The sequence below is a fragment of the Triturus cristatus genome, chromosome 7 (assembly GCF_964204655.1).
Source record: "Triturus cristatus chromosome 7, aTriCri1.1, whole genome shotgun sequence".
Taxonomy (NCBI): Eukaryota; Metazoa; Chordata; class Amphibia; order Caudata; family Salamandridae; genus Triturus; species Triturus cristatus.
This window is the reverse complement of record NC_140590.1, coordinates 459,337,991-459,364,373: the sequence shown is the minus strand read 5'-3', so window position 1 is coordinate 459,364,373 and position 26,383 is coordinate 459,337,991. Positions and strand designations below refer to the sequence as shown.

The 26,383-nt window shown below is 44.3% G+C and overlaps 1 long non-coding RNA gene across 1 annotated transcript; it reads right to left on the bottom strand.

The window, feature by feature from the left end:
• Window positions 1-383: 383 nt before the first annotated feature.
• On the bottom strand, window positions 384-25,413 carry LOC146809919 (uncharacterized). The gene is made up of 2 exons (XR_014966514.1): window positions 24,896-25,413; window positions 384-3,880 (listed from the first exon to the last, which is right to left on the bottom strand). It is a non-coding gene; the product is annotated as an uncharacterized LOC146809919 (long non-coding RNA).
• Between the last annotated feature and the right edge of the window lie 970 nt (window positions 25,414-26,383).

The following is a 26,383-nucleotide window of genomic DNA, read 5'->3' as shown; positions in this document are numbered from 1 at the left end:
GCCGAATACTGCATTTGTCTCTGCTCCTGTTGGGCCTTTACGCTGTCTTCTACCTACATCAGCTAAATGAAGATGATACCTCTTCATTCTCTGACTGGCTTCCTACGCGTCACATCGGTGTGCAGTAAGTTATAACTGTCTCATTCTCCTTAAAAACACGCAACTAACTTTTTGGGGGCATGCGTGTTGGCACTTCCAGTAGTAAGTAGCTCTGAGGCTCTTGTCTGCTGAACTGCCCTAAGCAGTATTGAGCCTCATTTGTTTATCAATTAATTTCTTAATTTTACTTCTCTCAGTCGCTCGTGAAACAACCAACTGTCTTCTGGAGTTTAGTACAAACAACTTGCAGTGCAATAAACATAAAAGTGCAATTTGACAGCAAATAAAAATGCTTCATTTTGTTTATTTAGATTTCCATTTTATGCAGCACAGCTCCCATCCAATGGGCAGCAAACAAATATAGTCATTATAAAACCAACATATATCAGTGAAAACACAGTTTCAACACATTTTTCAAGGATAAAAACTAACATTCCATACAATACAGGGTGAAACTCGAACAGGATCATTTTATGCCTCAAGAACTGGTTAGAGACCCTGGCAAGAAGCACTTCATATTAACAAATGCATAATCGACATGAAATATTAGACATTGAGCTCTGCTTAGTACTTCATGTACTTCATTTTAAGACACATGAAACACCCCTAACCCACTGGAATAGGTGGGCCAGGATTACATAAGGCCTGGGGCAACCGATGACCCTAGAGCACAGCAGGAGAAGCAAGTAAACAGTGGATAACGGGGGAAATGTTTGGAATCCTATGATGCTCCCTTGGCTAAAGGTGTCGACCGAGGAGACCGTTATCCTGTCCAGGCCTTTAAACCAACATCATTCAGCATGACCGAATTTGTAGTTTACATTTTCCCTGGATTCGTTTAAGCTATTAATTTCCAGCATTCTTAGTTCTGTTTGAAAACAGGCTGGACAAGAAGTCATCCCGATGACATGGGACAAGCTGACAGCTACGATATTATCACATTCATCTATTAACAAAGGTAGATGGGACAGTCAGGAAACTGGAAGATAGCCAGAGAGGCCAACGTCTGTGATGGGCCATTGGGAATGGAGGCCAGTTAACTCTACATCATAGCCTCATCCCAATGAGCCTATTACCAGCACTGGCCTTTCAACAAATCTCCAGATTTCACTCTCACCCAGCTCACCTTTTCCAATTTGCAGAACAGTAAATTGTTTCCCACATGATACATTTTTCAATCTTAATACACAGGAAACACTTGATCAATGATTCACTTGTGGCATGTGACATCTGATCCAGGTCCCACTTATTGTCCTCCATTTCCCCTACTTGACATATATGGGATAATTTTCAGAGCAGGTGATCCCGATCACTCCGATAGATGCATTCCTCATTTTTTGTCACTTGGTAGCAACCCGAGTTCGTAGGAAACAGAAAACAAATCGACAGCGGACAGGTCATTGGAAAATCTTCTAATTTCTGGCCTTTCAGAGGAGCTTGGCCTGTTAGACAATCTTCTGACTTTCCAACAGATCATCCCTATGCCATCCACAAACAGTAGGATCAATGTGACATGACAAAGTAAACAAGATTTAACAACAGCAATATAGAAAAAAAATATACATACTTTGATAATATATTAATAACATTACGTAAAAAAATATTTATGGTATGAACAAGAACGAGTAAACATTTGTAAGAAATTTTACTGGCGTATGAGATGTGGCCCTGAAATTGGCACCCAATGTGAAATTATCTCAAAAGTGCAGCACTTAAGCCCAGTCACCTCCCCAAACCAAAAGAAACAATCACGCAGCCAATGACTTCATCACTTTGTTTGTAATGTACACACTAACAGCACATTGGGTTTTGTGATGAAATGTTATTTATTTCTTTTGCTATAAAAAAAAGTCAACAAATATTTATTTTTAAAAAGGAGGAGCAAAAACTGTATATTTTGAGAAAAATGACACTTTAAAACCCCAGATACTGGGTATAGATCTCGGAAATCCTTCATATAGTTTTAAAAACGTGAGTAAATAACGACTTCTAGCCAACTACTATATTCGACCAGTTTCATTGACTAGAAGAGCCCACTGCATATTTCCTCTCTCCAAAGAAACCTGGATCCTTGTTTAATCGAAATGCAGCAGGGACTAAATGATAATTTATATTAACAAGGAGAGAAGGGGTGGCAGAGGTAGCCCCCGCTTTTGGTTCCTCCTATTCCTCTTGCTTGCATGTACCTGGCAGAGCTAGCCAACCCACTTATTTGCAACCCCCATCTCAATCGCCAGAGAGTGGAAGCAGTGAGGTGCTAGGGGACTAGAGAGCATGCACACTGTGGAAGTTAAAAAGGCTGATCCAAAGACTGATTCGGCAAGTAGACATCTAGTTCAGAGCACACAACATCCTTTGAAACAGACAGGAAGATCAACATGGGCAAGCAGTGTGACATCAGAACACAACAGCATAATAATCAGATCATTTGAGGCTGAACACCAGAAGCTAAGTCAATTTAATTGACAGATTGTATTGTTGTTAGAATTAACCAATTAGATTGGTTGATGCACCAGTAGTTATCAACCAATCTGATTAGATAGTTCCTCACTTGGTACCTTTTAAAAACAATTTAATTGGCTGTTTTCGTTGCTTACTAAGGGGCTCACCCAAGTGGATGTTTGACGTAGGAAGTAATTTGATTTACTCTTGCTATCTTAGCTTAAACGAGCAGCCACCAAGAGTCATATGGGGAAACAGCGTTTACAACGCTGCTGTTACCACGCAAGTAGGTAACAACGCGGTTGTTACAACGACCGCGTTGTTACCATACGTGGCTTTACATCGCAAGTCGTTTCTACGACTCGCGCTAGGTGGCGTGCAACACCAGGGAATGTGTTGGATTTTAAATCCAACATCTTCCCAGCTGTTGCGCTAGCTGGAGTAGGAATAGTAATTTATACTTTTCCTAAGTCCAGCGAGCCATCTAGTGCAAGTCGTTGAAACGACTTGCGATGTAATGCCATGCATGGTAACAATGCGGTCATTGTAACGACCGCGTTGTTATCGTGTGGTAACACCACGCGTTCTAACATCATATATTCTTCCTATACAGCATTAATGAGCAAGTTCTGCAAGTCAGGGTCCATAAGTTCTTCAAGTGGTTCCATAGCATTGTTTATAGGACAAGGCTTGCCAGATATCTTCTGGTCTTTTCTGGTTTGCCATACATGGAACCCTTTTATGCCCTGCTATTAGTGAACACATTGCTCTTTAAATGACACAGAGTTAATGACACCAAGTTAAATGTGGCAAGTTCTTAATGTCGCATGGATGTGTGAGTTTGTCAAGTTGTGGACGATTATGCAGTTAAAAATTCAATATGTTGATGTTCTTAGCTGATGATCCTTCAAGTTCTTCATCACATATCTTAAGTAGGCGAGGTTCTTGACTGAAAACGGTGTTGCTGAGGTAGGTACATGGAAATATGCTTGTGTCTGTACTTCATTTTGGGTGTCTGGTCAGTATAGAAGCAGCTAAGAGTGCTTTTCTTTGCTTATGTGAGCAGAATGCCTGCTGGGCTCAGAATTTCTGCCATTTCACATAGACTTTAAATCACTGCTCATCACACTGGGATCTTAGAGTTCTCGGAATCCACAAGTTCCAATACTCAGGCGAGAGGGCTTTACAAGCTGTAGCCGACAGGCCCAGTACTCCCATGCTTTTGCTTCCAGCCAAAGTTGAGTTTCTGAGGAATTTGCCAAGCGGTGTTCCCTTGTTTTCTTCATTGCCGTTACAAAGTGTACTCTTGAAAATGCCTCTTTTCAAATACGGGTCAGTTCTGAAACACAAGAAAACAAGTGTTTATCATAATATCTTGAAGCCCCATGCCAAAATTGAAACTGTCTGTGTCAAACACTAAACGACTCAGTATCATTGGGGGTTATGTAGACGTTCTTTTCAATGCTAAGCCTCGATATGCATATGGGGCACCCTTAATAAGACCAAAACACAAATGGGAGCTCAAACCTCCACCTCATGAAAAGAAGGAAGATCCTGTCACTCTTTCATCCTGGGTGATTGGGCACTTTCCTGCCTGGATCATCGTAACATTGTTTACACTGAAAATCTAGCAGCTCAGAAGCAAGTAGCCATCCTTCATGCACCACTCAAAAAACACAGACCACACCCGCAATGAGAGACATATACTCACTAACACTGTGCCGGAGATCACAGGAAAAAATCCTGTGCACCCCCTCCTATTTTTTCAAAGATGAGAATACTGCAAAACTGTGTGCTACAAACCTGCCCCGATGTTGATCAGCAACAACAGAAAAATCAGACCGGGGAAACGTAGGTGGGCCAAATATAAGGAAAGCCATGAGAGTACATTTTCTCTGGTCTCACCCAGCTCCTCGCTGAACAGCCCACCCCCCCAGTCAAAAACGTTCAGAAAGTAGTCCTCTTCAAAGAAGTGTTTCATTAGAAAGGCGGCATTAATGTGATGTATTGAAAGGCATTTATCTAAACCAGTGGTAATTAACAGGGTGCATTCCATTGTTTTAGCTTTTATGTGGCATTACAGCCATATGCGAATTTGCTTGGAAAGGCCAAGAGAGTCAAGCTGGAGAACGCCGATTGTTTTAAGTAACTATGCTAATAAAATTAATCTAAACTATAAAAATAAAAGAAGGCCTAAACATGAACTGGGTTACTTGTGTTTCTGTCCAGAGGGGACATAGCCTAGCAACAACTGGAATACATGTCATCCTGCTTAATTTGAATTTCCCTGCACCTCCTTTCTGCACGGTTGGTCTTGTAACAATTGTTAGAGACATAAAACTTCTTTCCCCATCAGACCTCATTCACTGTAGCTATAGTAGCCCTCTCATTGTGGGACTGTCTAGTGTCGTACTAGTATTATATCACAGTCTTAAGTTTGATCTAGACAAGCCTCATGAGCCACAATACTCAGCTACAGCCTCAGTTTATATTGTACCAATTTAAATTCCCCCAGGATATCCTTCTAAGTCTTACTTCATTAAGAATGGGAAAGAGGAAGAGTGGGTCAAGCTTCCAACCTTGGAACCTGGGGACCAAGGTTCAAATCCTGGCCTCTGCACTTGGCTCAACCTTGTGGGATTCTCGGCAATCACTTCATCTTACTGTGTCTAAAGGTGTGCAATTTGTTTGTGTAATCTACACTTGATGTATACGATCTATGATCATCTCGCACCCCCACACCCCCCCCCCAGTGTAACAGGCAGCCCCTGTAGCTTCATACATAGCTAGGTTTGTGCTATGTAAATCCCAATACATACATGCAATGGCCGCAGCCATGACTGTCTTCATCCTCTCGAGACTTGACTTTTGAAAAACAAACCTAAGAGGTATGCAGGTCAACAGTCTCTGTGCACAGCTGGACGGATGCTCCTTCTAGTACCTCACTTACATAGACATTTACAGCTCTAGGTTTTGGCCTCATTATCTTTCCCGAAAATCTGAAACGGTGTTAAACCTGCTAAACAGGACTGCTGGCCTTGGTCACCGACTGACAGGGGTGTCAATCAGCAATGGAATCACTGCCCACAGCATTTTGCTGGTGTGCATTATTTCAAGCAGTCCACACGTACATTTAAATTAAATAATTGGTTTTTCCATTTTTAATTGGGAGGGCCGCCGCTGTCTCCCCTCCAATCACCCCTCCTTGCTAATATCAGCGCTCCTCCGCCCATTCCCCATCACATTCTGCAAGATGTGTTTCTTTATTTAATTACGGACGGATTGACAGTTGCTGAGACCGAATGGTCTGCACGCATCACTTTTGATTGCATTATACACATTTTTTTATTGTTAGTTTAGTATTCCAGCATTGCTGTCGGTGATGTGGACATGGTAAAATTAAAAATGACCGTCATGTGTTTCTATGTACATGCGTTGTGATGCCTGCACGTGCATGCGGCTTCCCAAATCTTGGGCACACATCAGCCGTTTTAGAATGCTAATCAAGATGGTCGTGGCCACATCGTAACAGCAGCAAACAAGAAACAAACCAAACAATTGTATGCTGAATGCCAACGCCAACTATGGTTCGCAGAGCCATTAGGGGGGGTTACTCATCTTCTAAAGGCAGTCCATATTGGTATTAGAAATGCTTTTTTTTTTTAAATTTAAAAACCGTTCAGCATTTTATAGTAACCTAAATAATGAGATATTATGTTTCAAAGTGTTATACCAGTATTCTTTACAATATTTTATTAAATGCATCCATAAAGGCTAAATTGGAGAGGGATTTATATTTTTGCGCGTTTGGGGGGAGTGGCAGACAAATACCGCAAAAATTACTCTGCACACAGCAGTCGACGGGTTCCATGTCATGAGGGTAAATTCAGCCACTCTGGATTTTTCAAAATCTACAACACTCTCAAAAGGTGTGACTTGCAGGCACATGTTTTATTAGCGAAAAAGCTAGTATAGGTCCAGGCACGCTTTGTTCAAGTTGATGAAAATCCAGCACCGGTTCAAAGTCACACTCGTAACCTGGGGCGAGTCTGGCTATTTCCATGCCAAGTGTGCACTTGTCTTAAGGTCACGAAAAGCCCCTGGTTAGCGCTTTTGTTTTTAAAACACTTTCAGACTTGCGCATAAGAATTCAAAGTAAAGTTGTACCTTCAGTTTGGCGACTATTCTGCTATGCCTGTCGTTGTTATCCCCCCGTTACAAATTGGGTTTTGCAAACCTGCTGTGTATTCAAAAGACAACAAAGTATACACAATGGTTCCATAGGGAAACCAATACTTTCAATCACAATGAATCAAGAATCACAGCATATATAAATCAATCGGATAATCAATATCAACCAAAATTATACAATTTTAAATATAGCAATTTATTCTTTGTATTTTGAATAAGGATAAACAAAGTCCGAAAAATTGAGAAAAATAAAGCTAAGGCTGTATATACAATATATTTACAAAACGACGCAGTGAACAAGTGAATAAAGTGACTTGGTGCAATAAGTGACAGTGCAAATAATTACAGTATATGTACGTATTTACACAATATAACAAAAATTGTATGTACAAGATTCCTTATTTTGAAAAAGTCCTTAATTTCCTCATAGGTATGCGATAAACCTTGCAAGGCACATGTCCTATCTTTGTATTGTCAACAAGGAAATCAAATTAATAAAGGACTGGAGAACCGTCAATGTTTCGACCCTACATCAGCCGCTAGTTGTGAGTAGTCATATCGGGTCTTCTTCAGGACACAAAAATTGTATACCAGCCTAAGATATAGGTGATTGAGCAGATGTAGCCAATAGTGTTGCAGTTACCACCTCTTGTTATCAATCACAGGGGAACGGGCTTGTAACGAGTTTAATCCGCACAAGGGGCCTCTTATTCTGCCTGGTTGACTTCTTCTGATTCACTCTCTCCTTATTCTTGCTGCTTTCGTTAACAAGACTTGGGTATTTCAACTGCCTTCAGAGTTGTAAATTAGTGTGTAGCAATTCAAACTTGGATGCGAACGTCAGGACACAAGTTCCACTGACGGCGCTCGGATGAGAGTATCCGAGCGCCGTCAGTGGAACTTGTGTCCTGACGTTCGCATCCAAGTTTGAATTGCTACACACTAATTTAAAACTCTGAAGGCAGTTGAAATACCCAAGTCTTGTTAACGAAAGCAGCAAGAATAAGGAGAGAGTGAATCAGAAGAAGTCAACCAGGCAGAATAAGAGGCCCCTTGTGCGGATTAAACTCGTTACAAGCCCGTTCCCCTGTGATTGATAACAAGAGGTGGTAACTGCAACACTATTGGCTACATCTGCTCAATCACCTATATCTTAGGCTGGTATACAATTTTCGTGTCCTGAAGAAGACCCGATATGACTACTCACAACTAGCGGCTGATGTAGGGTCGAAACGTTGACGGTTCTCCAGTCCTTTATTAATTTGATTTCCTTGTTGACAATACAAAGATAGGACGTGTGCCTTGCAAGGTTTATCGCATACCTATGAGGAAATTAAGGACTTTTTCAAAATAAGGAATCTTGTACATACAATTTTTGTTATATTGTGTAAATACGTACATATACTGTAATTATTTGCACTGTCACTTATTGCACCAAGTCACTTTATTCACTTGTTCACTGCGTCGTTTTGTAAATATATTGTATATACAGCCTTAGCTTTATTTTTCTCAATTTTTCGGACTTTGTTTATCCTTATTCAAAATACAAAGAATAAATTGCTATATTTAAAATTGTATAATTTTGGTTGATATTGATTATCCGATTGATTTATATATGCTGTGATTCTTGATTCATTGTGATTGAAAGTATTGGTTTCCCTATGGAACCATTGTGTATAATTTGTTGATGAGGCCCAGGTTCCTTGGGTTATAGGGTTACCCCTGTTTCTTTAACTCTTGTGTATTCAAAAGACAACCGAACGCTTCCCAAGTTGCAAGCATACCAATTACTATTTGCTGAAGGGTAATTTGCCTCTTTTTTAACAAAGGGTTGGAAGGCATTGGAAATAATGAGCCTCTCGGCAAACCATCAGTACATACCTGCTAACTCTCACGGTGCCACCGTGTGACACGACATCGGTGCCCATCACACGGTCTCCCGGTGAGCAGCCGATATCACACGGTGGCTTTTAACTGCCGACGTCCAGTAAGGGGTGTTGAAACACTCCATGACATCGGCACCAGTCTCAGCAAGGTTTTTTTTTTGGTGTGTGTGTGGGGGGGGGGGGGGGGGGTGGAGGTGGGTTGGTTGGAGGGGGTGAATGGTGATGGGACTCGGGGACGGGTTGGGGGTTCAAAAGTGCCTCGTAGATTATTCTCGGCACGCGGCCCCCTTCAAGGCCCCCTCCCCTCCTCACACGGTGAGACTGTTCTTCAAGCTAGCAGGTTCTCCCCATCCCTGGAATTTCCATTTGTATCAATACTATGCCTCCGAATGTAGTTCGTTGTTTACAGATATTTTTGTGTTTTAAGTCTTAATGAGCCCCAGGCAGCAAAACACTACAGTTCAAATATAAGCATGACAGCGTACCCACTGCAGAATCTCTAGCAATTGTCGGACCTCCACCTTGTTCATCTTGGCACCGATACTAGAGCCTGCTTGGGGTGCATTTACCCCATAGCTTTCATACTTCGAGTCTTTCTTAATAGGCTTGGGCAGACATATGTGACTTTCTCGGTATACTTTGTTATCACATCTCTACAAAACTGCTCATTGGACACGTGTGATGTGATGCTCCATATCTTCGATCTGTCTTGAATTTGGGACGGATGTACATATCTACATTACTAGCTGTGATATTCTCTATTTTGCTGCTTGTCCTGAAGAAGTTCAGTGTGTTGGACAAAACGTGTTGACTATTAGAAGTCATATATATCTTTTACACAAGAACTTTGAAACAATTTACAGAATAAAAAGAAGATTCACGAACACTTTGGAAATTTCTTCTTTTTGGACTGCTTGTTAAAAAAAGTGACTTGGTGCACCTTACTGTTTGTTTACAGCACCAAAACACTACCCTAAATAGGTCTTGGAGCACCTGTGTTATGTGTTTACAGAAATATCAAACAGAAACTGGTTTCTGCAAGAAGTTCCAAGCCACCTTTTAATCAGTCTTGAGCAGCTATCAATAAAGCACAGTACAACCTCACTGGCTGGTTCCAAGAGCCTGGCCAGAAACTGCCAACTCTGATGATGTCCACATGGTGTGTGGGCCAACGCAGAGGGCGCTAAACCTGCCACAGGTGGCTGGATAAGATGGGCGTAGGCCCTAGGGTCGGAACCCATACTGGAGGTAAATAGGGCCATTATTTTCAGAGATTCAGTGAATAGGCATGTGTGCTGCTTATGAAGAGGTCCAGGAAGACTAGTGATGTAGGGAAGGGTCTTGCTGTAGACGGAGGATGCTTAATTATTACAAGACAGGGTATGCTCAAATGGAATGGAATAGGTCATGGCTCCACATCTTATGGTGGATGGCTTTTGTGTACCACTGTACTTGCTATCTCAGTGGACTCCTGCAACTGCATCCATGCTCGTTGTTTCATGTACTCTGACCAGTATCGGGAACACCTCCAACCCCAGTCCTGGTTGTGGGCTTGAAGTCTGATTTCCAATCCAAGATCAGCATCGGACGTCCTTCCTTAAACCCCAGCTGTTAATAGCAAATCTTTGCTCTGGCCCCCTCGTATCTTACTGCAGTTACATTGACTGTTACCCGCCTGGACCATGGCAACATCCTGAACAATGGATCTGTATTGAAACTATGCATTAGTAATCCAGAAGTGTTACCCGCCTGGACCATGGCAACATCCTGAACAATGGATCTGTATTGAAACTATGCATTAGTAATCCAGAAGTGTGCGTGAAACAAAGATCATCCACAAAATGGCGGCCGGATTACTGAATGAAGTACCAAACTACTGCCATGCAATTGCCCCTCGGTAGAGATGTGCACTGCATTCTCATCAGAGCCACATATTTTGCAAGGCCTTATCTATTGGCCACAATTTCTGTCATACTAATGGTCAGTGTCTTAACTCTGTATTGCCAAGTGGCTTGACGCAGACTGACCCTCTTATCTTCTAACCTTTGCAAGCTATTAGTACATCTGTGCATTCCTAAAATGAAAATGCAAAAATTCAAGAAAGTACAAAATAAAGCTCTGTGTATTCTTTTGCCAAAAACAGAGCAGGCATGTGTGGGGGAAAGGAGTGGAGTTACAATAGCTGCCGGTGGAACCATAAACATGCCAGTCCAGTGTGCAAGGCCATGCCCTGTAAAGGACCACATTCACCTATTCATTACCTCCTCGTTCGTCTTCCCATCCCATTCCTTACACATGAGCAGCTTGTCTTCTCCACAGAAACCCATTACTTAGCTGACGTCAAATACTTTCCCCAATATGGCGCTGCCTATCCAGCATACAAAAGGGGGTTGGGGGATTACGTCACCATGACAGCCTTTTTTTCTGTTTCTGCGCTGCAAATTTGTGGTCTAGGGAGGTGAGGTAAGTTTATTATGATTTTTATTGCATTTATTTTCTTTACCTATTGTGTGGCTTACTCTAGCAGTCGCTATTGTCAGGGGACCTTGCCGCCTGCTCAGCGGGCGCTGGCCCGTGATGAGAGTTGCAGTGCTGAGCGTCTTTAGGCCCGTTTTTCAGCCTCCGCTGATGCGGTCACTGGTGAGATGTGCACTCCAGAGCTGCCATTTGTTCCCGCAAGATGTCGGGGTGCAAGACTTTGTTTCCTTAGAAATGGGTCTGATGCAGTAAGCGCTTGTGTTCGTGTTTGTGGTGCGCATGGAGCCGGCTGCCTCGTGTGGTTCTGCGGGGGTTCCTATGGTGGATGCGCTGCCACTCTTGATTAATGAGGCTGTGGAGGCAATGTTCAGAGGTGGACGCTCCTACTGCTAAATTGCCAAGGAATGCTCCCCTAGCAGACATGCATGATAAGGGTGACCCAGATGAGGAGGCTGGAGGGGGTCGCTTTGTGCAGGGAGCTTAACTTTAACTCTCTGATCTCTTTACCCAGGTCAGGGGCAATCTGGGATTTTCTACTCTTGTGGTGCAACAGTTGGAGGATGAGGTTTTTACCCAGTGCCACTACCCTGATCCTGAATCTGTGCATGGTCTGTTCCACAAACTGCATGCTCATGAATTATGGGATATTGATAAAGCTGCATTCCCTTGGTTTTTGGGCAAACGTTATACCTTGAAAGGGTTTTCCAAGGAATTCCCTCAGTCAAATTGGATAACCTGAAGGCTGGCCTGCCTTCCCAGGGCATGGTGCTTTTGAAGGATTCCCTTCCTTCCAACCCCATCGATAACAAGGTGGAAGGTGCAGTGAAGAGGTCTTATGCCGCATCCAATCAAGGGGATGGCCTGTACCAATTATATGGTTCAGTCCCTTTTGAAGGATTTCCAGGCCCTGGCTCTGCAGATGATTGAGTATTGGGATGCTTTCTCTCTTTTGGCTTTAATCGAGCTCCAGGTCCGCTACTTGTTTGACATCTCCTTCGATAATCTGTTTGCGACTGCTGCGGCTGCACTGGCTTCCATTGCAGCTCGTCGCCATATCTGGATGTAGGCATGGAAGGTAGATGCCTTGCAGAAGTCTGTCCTTTTTAAATTACCATTTGGAGGTTTGAAGAGGTTTGATCTACAGCTTGAGGAAATGGTGAAGGAGTCAGCTGAGTATCAGAAGCTGGTGGCTCCCATTCAGCCTCCCTCCCAAGGTAGAGTTTATGGGTATAGCTGCCCTTTTTCTTTTCCTCAGGCCAGGGGTTCTCACCAGCTCTTTTGTGGCAGGGGGCATGGACAGGGGACCCCTGGAGGTAAAAAAACCCAGTCTGTCTGCTGGTGCCTCATCCACTCCTTCTCCAAAGAAGTGACTATCCTCCCTATGCAGTTACTGGTCGGCTTATCTTCTTTTGTCCCCAGTGGCAGGGTCTTTCCGATGCCTGGGTGGTTCGGACAGTGTCCTCCGGTTACCAGATAAAATTTTCATCTCGCCCAGCAATTCAAGGAGGCTCCTCTGCCCTGGTATCCCATGAAGCAGGTGTCTCTGCTGGAGGGTGTTCAGCTTCTCTTGGAGAAGGCAGCTTCTCTTGGAGAAGGCAGCTTTCATCGACGTTCCGCCCCTAGAATGGGGGTTCTACTGGTTTGGAAGAAGGATGCCAGACTTCCACCCAGTGTTGGATCTGAAGGGGGTGAATTTGCACATTCCTTATCTTCATTTCAAGCTGGTGACCTTGCAGTCGATACTTCAGTTGGTGCATCAGGGGTGCTTACTCACCTCCCTCGACCTGATGGACAGCTACCTGCATGTTCACATCCATCTGGCGGATTTCTGTGTTTTGCGGTGGGCTCAAGACGCTACCAGTTCCAGATGTTTCCTTTTGGCCTTTCATCAGTGCCAAGGGTTTTTATGAAACTCTTGGCCCCCCTGGTGGGTATTCTCCATTCTCGAGGTATTCAAGTCCATCCTTACCTTAATGATTGGCCAATTGTTTCTCTCTCTTTCTCTCAGGTATCCGAGGATGTGCATTCGGTCTCATCTTCTGGATTCTTTTGGTTTCCTGATAAAACAACAGGAAGTCCTCCCTTTGGCACTCACAGTCTCTGAAGTTTTGGGGGGCCCTCTTCTGGATGGATCTGGGGAAAGTGTTCCTATCTCCCAATAGACAATTGACTCTGTTCCAACATCTCTCTTGGGTGCGGTCCCAGTCTCCGGTGTCTGTCTGTCTCTGGATGTGGAGTCTGGGAAAGATGGCCTCCACACGCCACACTGCAAGTACTTACCTGGGCCAGTCTCCATTTGTGTCCCCTCATGCATCACCTGCTGCAACACTGGGATCCTTCTTCCCAGGTTTACGATGCTCTCATTCCTGTGACCCTAGAGAGACTGGACTCTCTCCAGTGGTGGTTGTCTCTTCTCAGTCCTTTCCAGGGTTTCAATCTTGATCCCCCACCCTAGTGGTCTCGACGACCAATGCCAGCGGCATGAGTGGTGAGCCGTTCTTGGGGATTCCAAGGCCCAGGGCAGATGGTCCCATTTGGGGCGCTCCAGTCCTTAAACTGGAGGGAAGTGATGGCGGTTTGGCAGGACCTTCTTTGGTTCGCTCCTGTCCTTTGGAATCAGGTTGTATGTTTTCAGACCAACAACCAAGTTGTTTGTGCCTATGTCAACCAGCAAGGGAGAATGCACGGTCTACGTTTCTCCTTTCCTGGAAGATTGGCCTGTGGGCCTAGAGGAATCTCGTCTCTCTCGACAGTCTAACTTCCGGGGAAGGAGAATGGGGCTGCAGATTCTTTGAGCAGGGTGTTTTCCCCATCCGTGACCGTGTGTCTGTCTCCCCTTCTCTTTCAGCAGATTCTCTCCAAGTTTTGCCTTCCCTGGCTAGATTGGTTTGCCTCGGAGCAGATGGCCCATCTTCCTCTGCTTTGCAGCCTGATCTCCCCGAGGCTGACCTGGGCAATAGATGCTTTCTCCATCCTGTGGTCCCAGGGGTCCTGTTGGCTTTCCTCCCTTTTCCCTTGATTCCCCGGGTCCTCTGGAAGATTCAGTTGGATCGGGCGGAAGTTCTTGTTGTTGTTCCAGAATAGTCCCAGAGGCCCTGGTTTCCACTGCTTCAGGGTTTGGCAGCATGACCCCATTGGAGGTTTATCGTGCACCCCTCTCTACCGCTTTCTCTTCTCTGTGCGTCCTCTCTCCTGTGCCTCAGGCTGGGGGTATGGAACTTAAGAGGTTGACCTTGTTGGATCAGGGTTGTTCGCTTGAGGTGGCTCAGAGCATTCAGGAGTCCCACAGGCCTTCAACCCTGAGGTCTTCAAGTCTTCTTTGGAATAACTTTGACAATTGGTGTCAAGGGAAGGGTAAGTCTCCTGTGATCCTGTCAGGGCATTGAGCTTTTTGCGGGATTATTTTGTCATTGGTCTGGCTGTCTCCACTCTGTTTCTAATGGGCTGCTGTTCTAGCCTTTAGGGCTTCTGCTGTGGCTTCTGTCTCTCCCTTGGGGACTCATCTTTTGCGGAGTTTCTTGCTTCAGCGTCTTGTCTCCTGCTCTCTAGTCCCTGCCTAGAATCTTCCCTTGGTGCTTCAGGCATCGACTGCTCCTCTATTTGAGCCCCTGATTTCCATTGACTGCAAGTTTCTTTCTGCTGTGGTTGTTTTCTTGGTGGCAGTTTCTTCTGGTCATCAGGTTGGTGAGATTGGGGCTTTGCTGGCTTCTCTGCCTTGCTTGCGTTTTTGCCTCTACAAAGTGATTTTGCGCCGTAGTCCGTTTTTTCTACCCAAGTCTAACTTCCATGGTCAGGAGAATATTGTCCTTCCTGTTTTTTTCCTAACCAGTCTTCTCCCGAGGAGAAGATTTTCCATTCTCTGGATGTGTTAAGGGTACTTTGCAGCTGCCTGGATCGTACCAGTGATTCTAGGCTGGTGGATTCCTTGTTTGTCACCTACGGTCTCTATGGGAAGGGTCTCAAGCCTTCTTTCTCCACTATGACTCAGTGGATGAAGTGTGCAGTTCTCTGGTCTTAAGAGGCTGCTTGTTGTCCTCTTCTGTCCATGGGCGTCCTTTCGGGTGGTGATGGATGGGAGAGGGGTGGGGGAGGGTTCCTCGTCCTGGCATGTGTTTAAAAGTGCGCCACTGCATGACATTTTTATGCTGCTACATTGGCCTCTGCCAACACTTTTGTTTCTTACTACGTCTTCAGTTGGGGATGGCTGATTTTCACGCTCAAGTTTTATCTGCTGTACAGGATTTGTACTTTTTTGGCATTAAATTCTCCTGTCTGTTTGCAGCATCCTTGGTGTCTGTGTGACTCAATCACCATGCTCTTGGGTATAGGCTCATGTGTAAGATATTGACAGGAAGAGGTAATGCCCAGTTACTCACCGCCAATCTTCATTACTCTGATTCCTGGCCTTCCCGTTCCATTCCTGAGACCCCCCCCCCCCCCCCCTCCAGTCACCCTGCCCAGTTTCGGTTTATGGCGATTGTTTTGAGTTTTCTTTCCTAGGGTTTCTTTGGCATTCTCAGGCTGTCGTGGTGACGTACTTCCCCCCCTTTATGTATGCTTGGTAAGCAGCACCATATTGGGGGATGTATTTGACCTCAGCTAGGCAGCTAGGTAATAGATTTTTGTGGAGCAGATGAGCTGCTCGTGTGTAAGGAATGAAACGAGAAGACCAGGACTCAGAATAATGAAGATTACCGGTGAGTAACTGAGCATTTCCACCAGCCAGGTCGCCTACAATTTTGGCAATTCAATGCGACACATAACATTTAGGGGTAAAACGCTATAAGTGACAGGAACCAGGTTATGCAATGAATTTCCCAAAAGATTTGTGAGACAGCCACATTTGTAAGGATGTTTACATAAAGTATGTTGTCAATACTGCATTGTTCTGTCTGAATCAAATTAAATGTATTTGTTTTTATGCGTTAGGCCTTGAAGCTAGGTTTCTGGTATTGTTGCACATTATGAATAAACTAAATCAAAAATCATGTAATCCATGGCGTGGCTCCCGATATTTCATAAGGCAGAAACATAGTATTTTCACAGTCATTCCTTGTGCTCCCGATATTTCATAAGGCAGAAACATAGTATTTTCACAGTCATTCCTTGTGCTCGTCTAATCAGAAGCTACTTCCTGTTGCACGCTTGTAGAAAGTCACAGGAAGGGGGTTTCGGCTTTCTCTGCCCATATTCCCAAACTCTAGAATGCACTTAACCAAAACCGGTGTGGTTTGTCACATCGATTACTCTACACAGAAAATTAAAAACATTGCTCTGTTACCAACTCCCTTTGGTTTCCCCGCTCTGACATAGCTACCTTAAAGTTCTGAGCGCTAAGAAACACTGACGGGTAGAGGCTGCGCTTTATAAAAGCCCCTAAATAAATATATACCGTTGCAGCCGGTAGTAGCATTTTAAGTGTTCTGCAGCGTGGCCGAGATGGTTTAGCAACGATTGGAACAATAACTCTGAAAATAAAACTTATGTCTGTGGTAGACTTTTGAAGAGGTGTGCTACTGGGCTGCACGTGCATAACGTGCTCTGTGCTCTTCAGCACGCTGGGTGATGACGCTGATGGAATGCAATGACGCATGGTGTTTTGAAGGGAGAGTTAGCAGTGTAAACTGGGAAGCTACGGGGAGGAAACAATGCTTTGTGGTAAGTTTGGCATAGTACCAGTAAAGATGTTACAACAATACAAGCGCGTCCTGTTTCTTCATACCACAAGAAGTTCATCTCAAGGCAGGGCTGGTAAGCAGGATCGAGTCCAGCTAAGCATCACTTTACAGCGCCCTCTTCGGGGTTACTACTTGGGGAAAGGGCTGCATCTGGATATCTCTAGCAACCACGCAGTCAGCAGTACCAAGATCGGCCTTACTTCTGCCTAAGAGCACCGCCTTCGCTTTTAGGTTGGCAAAGCTGAAAAATAGTTTCTTAATCTACGGTACACAGGTAAATTAATTCACTGGATTGATGCACCTGCTGCAAAGATCTTTTCACAGAGCTACAGCTTTACAACCTTTAAATACTGACCGAGCATTTCAGTCTCCAAAAATCGGTATGGATCTCAATTCAGTTGGCTCATAATAGCTACTGTTGTTGACAGCTCTTGGATATTCAATAATTGGACATGTAGAATTAAACGGATGGATCTGTAGAGAAGTGTGACGAGTTCTTAAGGAAACTGTTTAAGTAGTTGCCAAACTGGTCCCTGTCGTTGGTAACACCAGCCCTGGAAGCAACGATTTCTGGGACCTATAGTTTCAAATGATAGGTAGAGGTCTACAAGCTGCAGCTGTTGACTGAAAAGAAAGACTGCTTGAAGGTTATTTCCCCCCTCCCAACCCAATAATGAGTTGCCAGCTGGTAGCTATAGTCTCCTGTACTGGTGTAGAGACAGTTGCATGCCAGCCTCACCTTACTTCGCTGAACAGTCTCACACACCTGCACATTAAGAGACTTCACTGCATTTCCCATTATTCATCTCCACAGGAAGTGACATCGCTGGTTTCTTGCCAAAACCAGCCATAGGAAAATAAGCCAGGCAACAGGACTTCATTTCCCATCATCCATCTGCACACAAAGTGACATCACGGTCTGCCTTTTCCCTACTTGTGTTATCATATGGGTGTCCCCAGCACCGGATATATACAGACAAGAGTAAAAACTGCTTGGGTTTATTGGGCTCAGTAAGTGCTTGAGATCAGAATCTCAGATACAGTGAAATTTACATGACAATATATAATCATGTGCTTCACCCAGCACCCCATACTGTCAATACCGACCTAAGTCCAGACCTAGACAACCCTCTAGGGTCGCTCTGCAGTACTCCACCTGCCAGACTTCTCAGACCTCATCACCAATCAAAAGCCTGACCAGGGGCGGCACCTCTGCTAAGGTGGAGAAGCGTTGCCCCCCTGCTCTCAGAGCATGAAAAATAAAATAATAACTTATTATTTTTTGCAGGTTCGGGGATGGGTTAGGGTGGGGCGGTCTGGTGGCACAGGGGAAGGAGTGGTTTGTGCACACTAAGTGCACATGACTGCTTGGCCGACCGTCTGAGACCAGCCAAGCAGTCATGCGCACTTAGCAAGTTCCCCACCAGGCTGCATTACACAAGCTGGTGGGAACATGCCAGGCTCCCTGTCTCTGTCTGAGCGCTGAACGTGTGATTGGCTCTGGGGAAGTGGGTGTGCTTCCTGGTTCTAGCCGGTCGAAGCAACGGAAGAGAGACGGCAGCCGGCACCTGTGAGGACAAATGGGTTTTCTGTTTTTTTTATATTTTGTCCCCCCCGCCCTGTTACCCCTGTTCCCTGCCAACTGCAACTGAGTCGGACATCCTCTTCATCACAGAAACATGGTTCAACCTTATATTCTCACACATTCTAGACGTCCTTCAAAAAGGCTACAGCATCAGTTTTGTGGACCGTGCACATAAGAAGAAAGGAGTCCTTGCTGTCATCCATAAGTCCTTCTGGTCCTGCAGCCTACTCAAGCAAATAATACCTAACACCATGAAGCGACTGACACCATTTAGTGCACTCTGCAACTAAGACCACAACATTCCATGGCATCTATAGGTCTTCTGGGCATAAACAGACTTTATTGATTAATTTGTAGGTATCCTCACCATCTCATTGATTCAGCATGCCCACACCACTTGCAAACTCCAATCTGACAGATAAAAGCTTTGTAAAAATAAAAATAAGAGAGGACTCCCTCTTCAACCTCGTTCACACGTCACACAGCCAACACACTTCATACTCCAAAGGCCACATCCACGACCTGGTTCTCAACATTCAACAATCCATTGCAAACAACCGATACCCCCTAGGTTGAACTAATCACATTGCCATCCCCAGCTCCTTCCTGAACATCCTTCCATCAAACCAAGCTCAACCCAGAACAAAAGATAAACCTCCAAATCCTTCAAAGACTTGTCCATAGATAGACTGAGCTCTCATCCTATCAACTCCATGTCACACACCAAGCAACGTTAACACTTTTTGGAAAATTATTTGAACATCCACACCCTAAATACAACATGTAAGAGCAAGCCAAAGCCTTCAGCACCCTCGCTGACAAACAATCCATCCACAGACAGGAAAGTAAATGTAAGAAAAACTGAACTTGTGATGACCTCATGATTTTGGAGTCTCTCACACAAAATGCAGACAGCTCAAAACATTAGCCAGAGCTAACCACTATACCAACACTGTCAATGAAGACACCAAAAGAAGTACAACATTTTTCAAGGCAATCAAGCAATTCATCAATACTCAGCCAGAGCCACCTATTTCTCACTTCACAGAAAAATACAATGCCATCAACCTCTTGTTCAGTGAGAAAAATACAAGCGATCCAACAGCACATCCAAGCCACCAAGCCTGCTTTATCTCCTACACTTCCCATAGAATCCCATAATGGTCAGCCTTCAAAGACCTATCTCCTACAGATCTCGCTGACATACTCAACTACCTCAAAACCAATTTTTATGAAGATGATGTCTGACCCTCATCCTACATCAAAAATCTCTCTGGGGATGCTCTCTCCCCCTACTCACCATTGTCAATACCTCCTTCACCCAATACATCTTCCCAGAAGCTCTCAAAACAGACCAGATCCTCTCACTACTAAAGAAACCTATTCTAGACCCAGATGACCGCGCTAACAACCAGCCTATCACTCACCTACCATTCATCGGCAAGATCATTGGAAATGAAGTCTAGGTTTATCAATGACGGGAAGCATGCTTGAAATTAAAGATCGATAAACATTGCTTAAAGTACAAGGCATTGGAAATCATAGGGACTGAGGCATAATGTCCCTCTTACCCCTTTGTAGCGGCCCAGGGCATTCTGCTGCCAGGGCAGCATGGCTTATGTTGCCAGCGTAATAACTTCTTACTGCCGGTCTGGCTGCTCAGGTGAAGCTACAGATGGCTATGCTCAAGAGAGCAAGGGATGTTTTAAGAGTGACTTGTTGCCCGCCAAAAAGCACAAAACAGCTGCTCTGAAAACATTTCCAATTCCATTCGAGCGCCCCACGAACAAGGGATAATTTTTCAATTCACAGAGGCTAATATCAGGTTAGCAGTAAATAATGGGAGGAACACAAACAAAGAAGGAAATAATGCAAGGTGGAGAGGAAAAAAAATGCAAAGTAAAGTGGGTGTGATTGTGTGTCTGTCTGTTCGCCTGTATATGTGTCTGTCTACTTGCCTATGCGCGTGCGCCACTCTGTGGCCAATCTATATGCCCATTTGCCTGCATGTCTTTCCATAGGCCAGTCGGTCAGTCTGTGAACCCTAATGTGGGTCCGTCGGGCAGGCCACCTGGCTGTTTGTGCGTCTAATGGTTTACCCTGCAGCAGCCCCGTACTTCAACCTCTCGCTTCAGTAGGGAGTGAGTGTGGAAGCAAGTAGCGCTGGGTGGGTGAAGAGGTTCTGATGTCGGGCACTGTCTTTTGAGTAGAGCCTGTGCATTGTGGGGACATACATGGGGTCTTGAAGAATGAACATTTGTGAGGGGTTGGACATGTAAGTAGTGACAGCTTAAGGATTTCGGAGGCCCTGTAAAGGTATATTTTGGGGGGCCGTGTCCGGAACAACATTGGATTATATTACCCGTTTTCTACTAAATCAATCCCACAGGATGCAAAACAATGCTTAAATCATATGCTCAATAAAGGGTCACACAGACATTCAATATGTCTTTCCCAAGGCACAAAAATCCTTACGGTGGCACTGGGTTGTGAGAGGCAAAGCTTGAGGTAGGCAGAGAAGAGCATGAGATATTAAGATGGGGGGGAAAAGGTGAAAAAAAGTGAAAGTTTTTTTTCCCCAAGGAAAATCTGAAGGTGGAGATCCTGGGGAATTGCAGACTTAGCCCATGCCTTAAAACGTCTCTGATACAAGGGCAGTTGGGCCTGGAAAAAAAACTTGTGGAAAGTGGGACCTACCAGGCCCACCCATTCTGCCCTATCTCCGATGCTCTTTCTTTCCTCGGAGGCTCTACAAAGTTGCCTAGCTTTTACATCGTTTGCGCAGTGCTGTTAAAGTCAGCGGCCGTCTGGTGAATGAGTGTCTTTCGTGCTTCTCTTGTTTCTTTCATCAAGCTTTTTTTTTTTTAAAGAAAAAACTGAATTAATTTTGGCGGTTACTTTGAAGTGAAATGTTCATCAACTCACAGTGCAGAGATTAAGTTCTAGCTTCTCCCCCAGTCAGTTGGTGCAAATCAGTGTTTAAGACGGGCACACACTTACTAGGAACCAGGGTTACATTACTTAACCGTAGTGCAAAATCTCCGGGCATGATTGCAATGTACTTAATTTGGTCCTGCATCAGTTTCTCCCTGTTGACATGAAAGAGCTCTACATCTTACAATAGACCATCACCTTTGTTGCTATCGCACATTATAAATGGTTGACCCACGTGCTGCATCTATGTTTGAAGCTTGTACAATTTTGCTACACTGGGTCTGTAGTCTGGTAAGCATCATACCACAAGTAAATTATACAAGGACAATTGGACTGTGGGCAGCTTGGCTAAAGTAATTTATGTTCTTAGCAGAACTGAATGTCAAGTTGAAGCATAACAGTGGTGTACTTTAAAGCCAGGCCAGCCATTTTATAGCGCTATGAACCTATGCATAAGCACATTGCCGCCAGATAAACTACAACAGATAACCTACGAAATTTTCTACACAGTGCTTTGTCCTCATCTGTTCAAAGCAGAGTGCTTCGTTGTAGTCTAGCCGGGTTTGGAGAAGTCTACCCTCCTGCCTTAGAGGGCAATGGGTGTCCTAGAGTTAAAGTTCTGTAGTTGCTTTTTAGTCTGGCATTAGTCAAGAAGTTTTAACTTTACTAAAATTATATTTAAAATATACTTACAGGAGTCTTCAGCCAGTCCTCCTTAGCCTTTGGTCTATTATTGTGTTATTCACAATTCTCCTTCGTCCACTACAGCACAGGGCAATGGGTCATCTACTAGCTAACGTCTCGGTGAGAGGCAGCATTATCTCCTTTCACAAGAGTGCATGTACACACCAGTAGTTCTTTACTGTGCCAGAAATTATTGTAGCATTATGTGCTTTGAGACCCAAAACAATTCTTTTAAGCCAACTTGTTTTCTTTTTTGGATTGACAATGCCCCAGCACATTTTCCAAAAATAAGCTTTTGCAAAAACCATGACAAAACAAGCATTAATAAGGACAAAAGGCTAGGGGCCAAAGCTAGACTTATTGGCTTTGCCAGTGCTTGTTAATTACCCGGTGCTGAACCAAGATTTGACTTATGCGCCAAGGTGAAAGTTTTACATTTATTTTTATTTTACATTGGAAGCAAGTGAAAAAACTCATACCATGTAGTGTGGGTTCTGGGTGGAATATGCATTACAAAGAATACAATCCCCACACCAGAGATTTAAGACCTACATTTCTTATGTATGTTTTGGTATCCCACTATCTCATTAAAAAAATCTTCTTCCTCTCCAATATGGCCTTGGCGACCGTAACTCGTTTCACCCGACAATAATGGAAATGCATATATTCGACTCTTTGTTTAGGACGTGGTTACCCTTGATGTGCTGATTGTAGTGCCTAGTGCTAAGATGGTAATCGACTTACTTGGCACTTTTGAAAACTTTATAATAAGATAACACACGGAGAAGACTGTGTCCATTGAAATAAAGCAAGCCTATTATGAATATTAATGAGCTGATAATTGTCTTCTAAAGTGATGCATGAAGCCTTTGCAGCCCATACAGGGAGGCAGATGCTTGGACCCATTACAGTTAACACAGGATCACCCTAGAAGCTGCGGGCTGATTGGTGATGACTTGTCGAAGGGTGAATGTGGGCGACTCGGGTATAGCACTCTGAGCACTGCCCATATGTTCAAATGTAAAGGATTCACACATTTCCAATGTAAATATATTTAAAAAAAACGTGTTTCAAAAGGCCATCTATGTTATGATGTCACAACTGGTCTACTCTCAAAGCAGACCTCATGAAACAAAAGTACATTCTGGAATGCTGTTTAGGCACACACAAGGTTTTAACTTATGCAACCCCAAACAAACTATTATAACATTTCTAAAATAAGAACGGCGTTTGTGAGATGACCTCTCAATTTATCTAGTGACCCGTTAGATGCTCTCTGAGCCTTGGATTTACCTACTCCACACAGCATTCTGGGATTTGTAGTTTTGCTTTCGTATTATGACAATTACAGAAACCCAACGTTAAAAATGCCCATAAATGTATGTGTAACTTGCACCTAACAAGGAGAAGCTGGAGGCCTAATTGCTATTGTAAAGAAATATATATATAATGTGCAAAAGGCCTCTCTGGCTCGGTAGAGGCGAAGTGAGTGCCAATGCCCATTCAACCGTTGGCCTCTTTGATAAGATCATCATCATGTGTGCATTAGTGCTACCCTTTTGAACTACGGCCATGAACTCATTTAACACCGACCACTGCCCAACCAGTCAGGTCAGTTAAATAATCTACAGGCCTCAGGTTTTTCTTATCACTATTACTTGTAGCTCCGAGGGCTACCATTATTAATTTAGGACCGCCAATAGCAAAGGCACAAGGAAAATCCCATGACTGAGCAAACCAGTTACACCCCACCTGGGCCAACTTGAAATCTGTGCTTTTGACCAATAGCAGTCATCTTTAACTTAAAACCATCTAAACAAAAGTTAAAAAGTATTACTTGGAGGACCTCATACTCCTGCCCTGCGCTTTCATTTAACAACTTAGGGGCATATCAACAACAACCGGCGATAATTATCGCTCAGCGCTCTTAGCGTGAGGATAATTATCGCCGGCTAGCGTCAATTTTTATCGCTGAGATAGCGTGCTATTAGCAACGCTTATCTCAATAGCGATAAAAATCTACACGCTAACAGGCTAACGTGAGATTATCGCTGGAAACCCAGCGATAATCACACGTTACCTTGTTGATAGGGACAGGCAAATTTAGCCATGATATCCTCCTTCCATAGGATATCATGGCTAAGTCTGAAAATTAGCAGATGTAAAAAAGCAGCGTTAACCGCGGTTAGCGCTGCTTTTTTTGTCTCTAACAGGGTTAGCGACATTCTTGATAATAGGAGAAATGTCGCTTAGCGACATTTCTCCTATTATTTTACTCTGGAACGCCCCCTTTGCATCTCATTAGAGATGCAAGGGGAAGCGTAGAGTAAAAGGGTGCTAACATGCAAATTTGCATGTTAGCACCCTGTTGTTGATAGGTTGCTAGTTTTATCTCTGCTTTTTTGGCTTTTAAAGCCAAAAAAGCAGAGATAAAGCCCTTGTTGATATGCCCCTTAATACGCTCTGGGAGTTGTATCCTTTATTAACTGGAGTTGAAATAAATACACTGAGCAACAGTTTAGAATGGAGTTTAAGTAGTTCGCCAAGGACTGGAACCAGATGACATCTGAGCCATGGCGGTTTGTTTTTTTGCAGTATTATATAGCATGAACTCGACCCGAAGGTTTCACAGTGCTTTACACGAGCACCAGTTGCGTTACAGACTGACACGGGGAGGATGAGGTGATTTGTCAAGAATCACTGGATGTTAAAGCCTCTCGCCAGACTCGAACCTTGTTCCCAGCTTCAAAGTCGGACGCTCTAACAGTTAAGCTACATCCTCTGTGGTAACACTTACTATGGGTTGAAAGCACGACACTTAAGCTGTCACCCATTTGGCACACGAACGATCTCAGGAACATAAATACTTGGATAGCACAACTAATGTTTACAATAACAACAACGTCTAGAACACATACCCTCGGGCCTGTGGTGCACACATCTCGGGCACGGCGCCGCGAAAGCACATCCAACCCGCAAGCTCGGGTGCTCTCGAATAAACTCAGTTCTGAAATGTGGCGCGCGCCTGACGCTCGGAGCTCCTCCAATGAGCGGGTCCTGGCGCCTGAAGTTTCCGCGCGCTAAGGCACTATCCCGAGCTCCTTGTAGGACAGCTCGATGTTGAACGTGTACCAAAACATCCAGAAGATCATGCTCAGCGCGATGATGAGGGCGCCTGTGTAGATGTAGAAATCCCAGGCGCTGAGGCTGGCGAATATTCCCACAAGCAGCAACACCAGTCCGGCGACGTCAAAGATGAGCGCGATCAGAAGGATGACGTAGCAACGTCCCACCACTTTGGGCAGTCTGGGGAGCCTCATCCCTGGGCCCAGAATCTCGTGGCAGCATGAGGGCTTTGCTTAACACATGCGGCCGGCGCGCGCTCCTCCCCAGTCAGTGTCTGTCTGGAACCAACTGGCTGCTGCCAAGGAGCAATGCTTTTTTAAATGCTACACACACCTTAAATAACAATGCATAGGCAACTCACCGGGACACCTGTTAACTGTTTCACCGCCCCTTCATTCTTCGGCGTCCAGCGCCTGCAGTCATTCAGGGCCGGAAGAACCTGCTGGGCGACTCTTTTTTTCATAAGGCGCTTGGAGATCTGAACCAACCGCATGACCTGCATATAGCAGAGCTCTCCATATTATGTTAAAATAGATTCAAATATAGCCCATCGCTGCTTGGCGAATGCTCGACTCCAGTTCCTGAAAAGCCAAGAGTTGCGCACGCTTTCCGAGTTGGAGACTGCAAAAGATCTGAAGCGGCACCATCACTGTGCCGCCATATAGTAAACAAAGCGCAAGGATGAAAGCCCTCCCTGTGGAAAGGCTTATAAATTACCTGGATGCCTTATTTAAAACAATACACAAAAGTGGCAAGTGGCACCCTATTGTTTTCAAACTCCCTCTAGGATAGGGTGATATAAATTAAAGTGAGGAACAGTGTAAAGCGACCATAGTGTATTCCCCATGTCTTTACAGCTATACAGCTTTTCAGCAGGACTTTAACAATTCGAGCAGTTCCCCGAATCAAACAGTTGGACTATGTGGATATGCAAATTGTCACATAGGACCGCCCAATTTTTAGATTTTCTCAAAATTATTGTTCAGAAAATTGTAAAAACGCACCATCTTCAAAGAGCTGCCTAAAATGCTTTGGATTTAAGGGACAAAAAATCCCCCAAGTCAAACATGCCTCTACTAGTGACAGCCTGCTCACCTCGGTGGATAGCGTGCACTGCTACTAGAATCAAAGGTCGTTTGATCGCATAATAAGTTAAGATCCCAATCAAATAGTGCCAGGTGTGACCTGTAAAGCCAGTTATGATGTTATAGGTCACAACACGTTGCATTCTGGTGCTGGTAGTTTTATGTTTGCCTTTATCGCTGCATTATTGTAAGTGC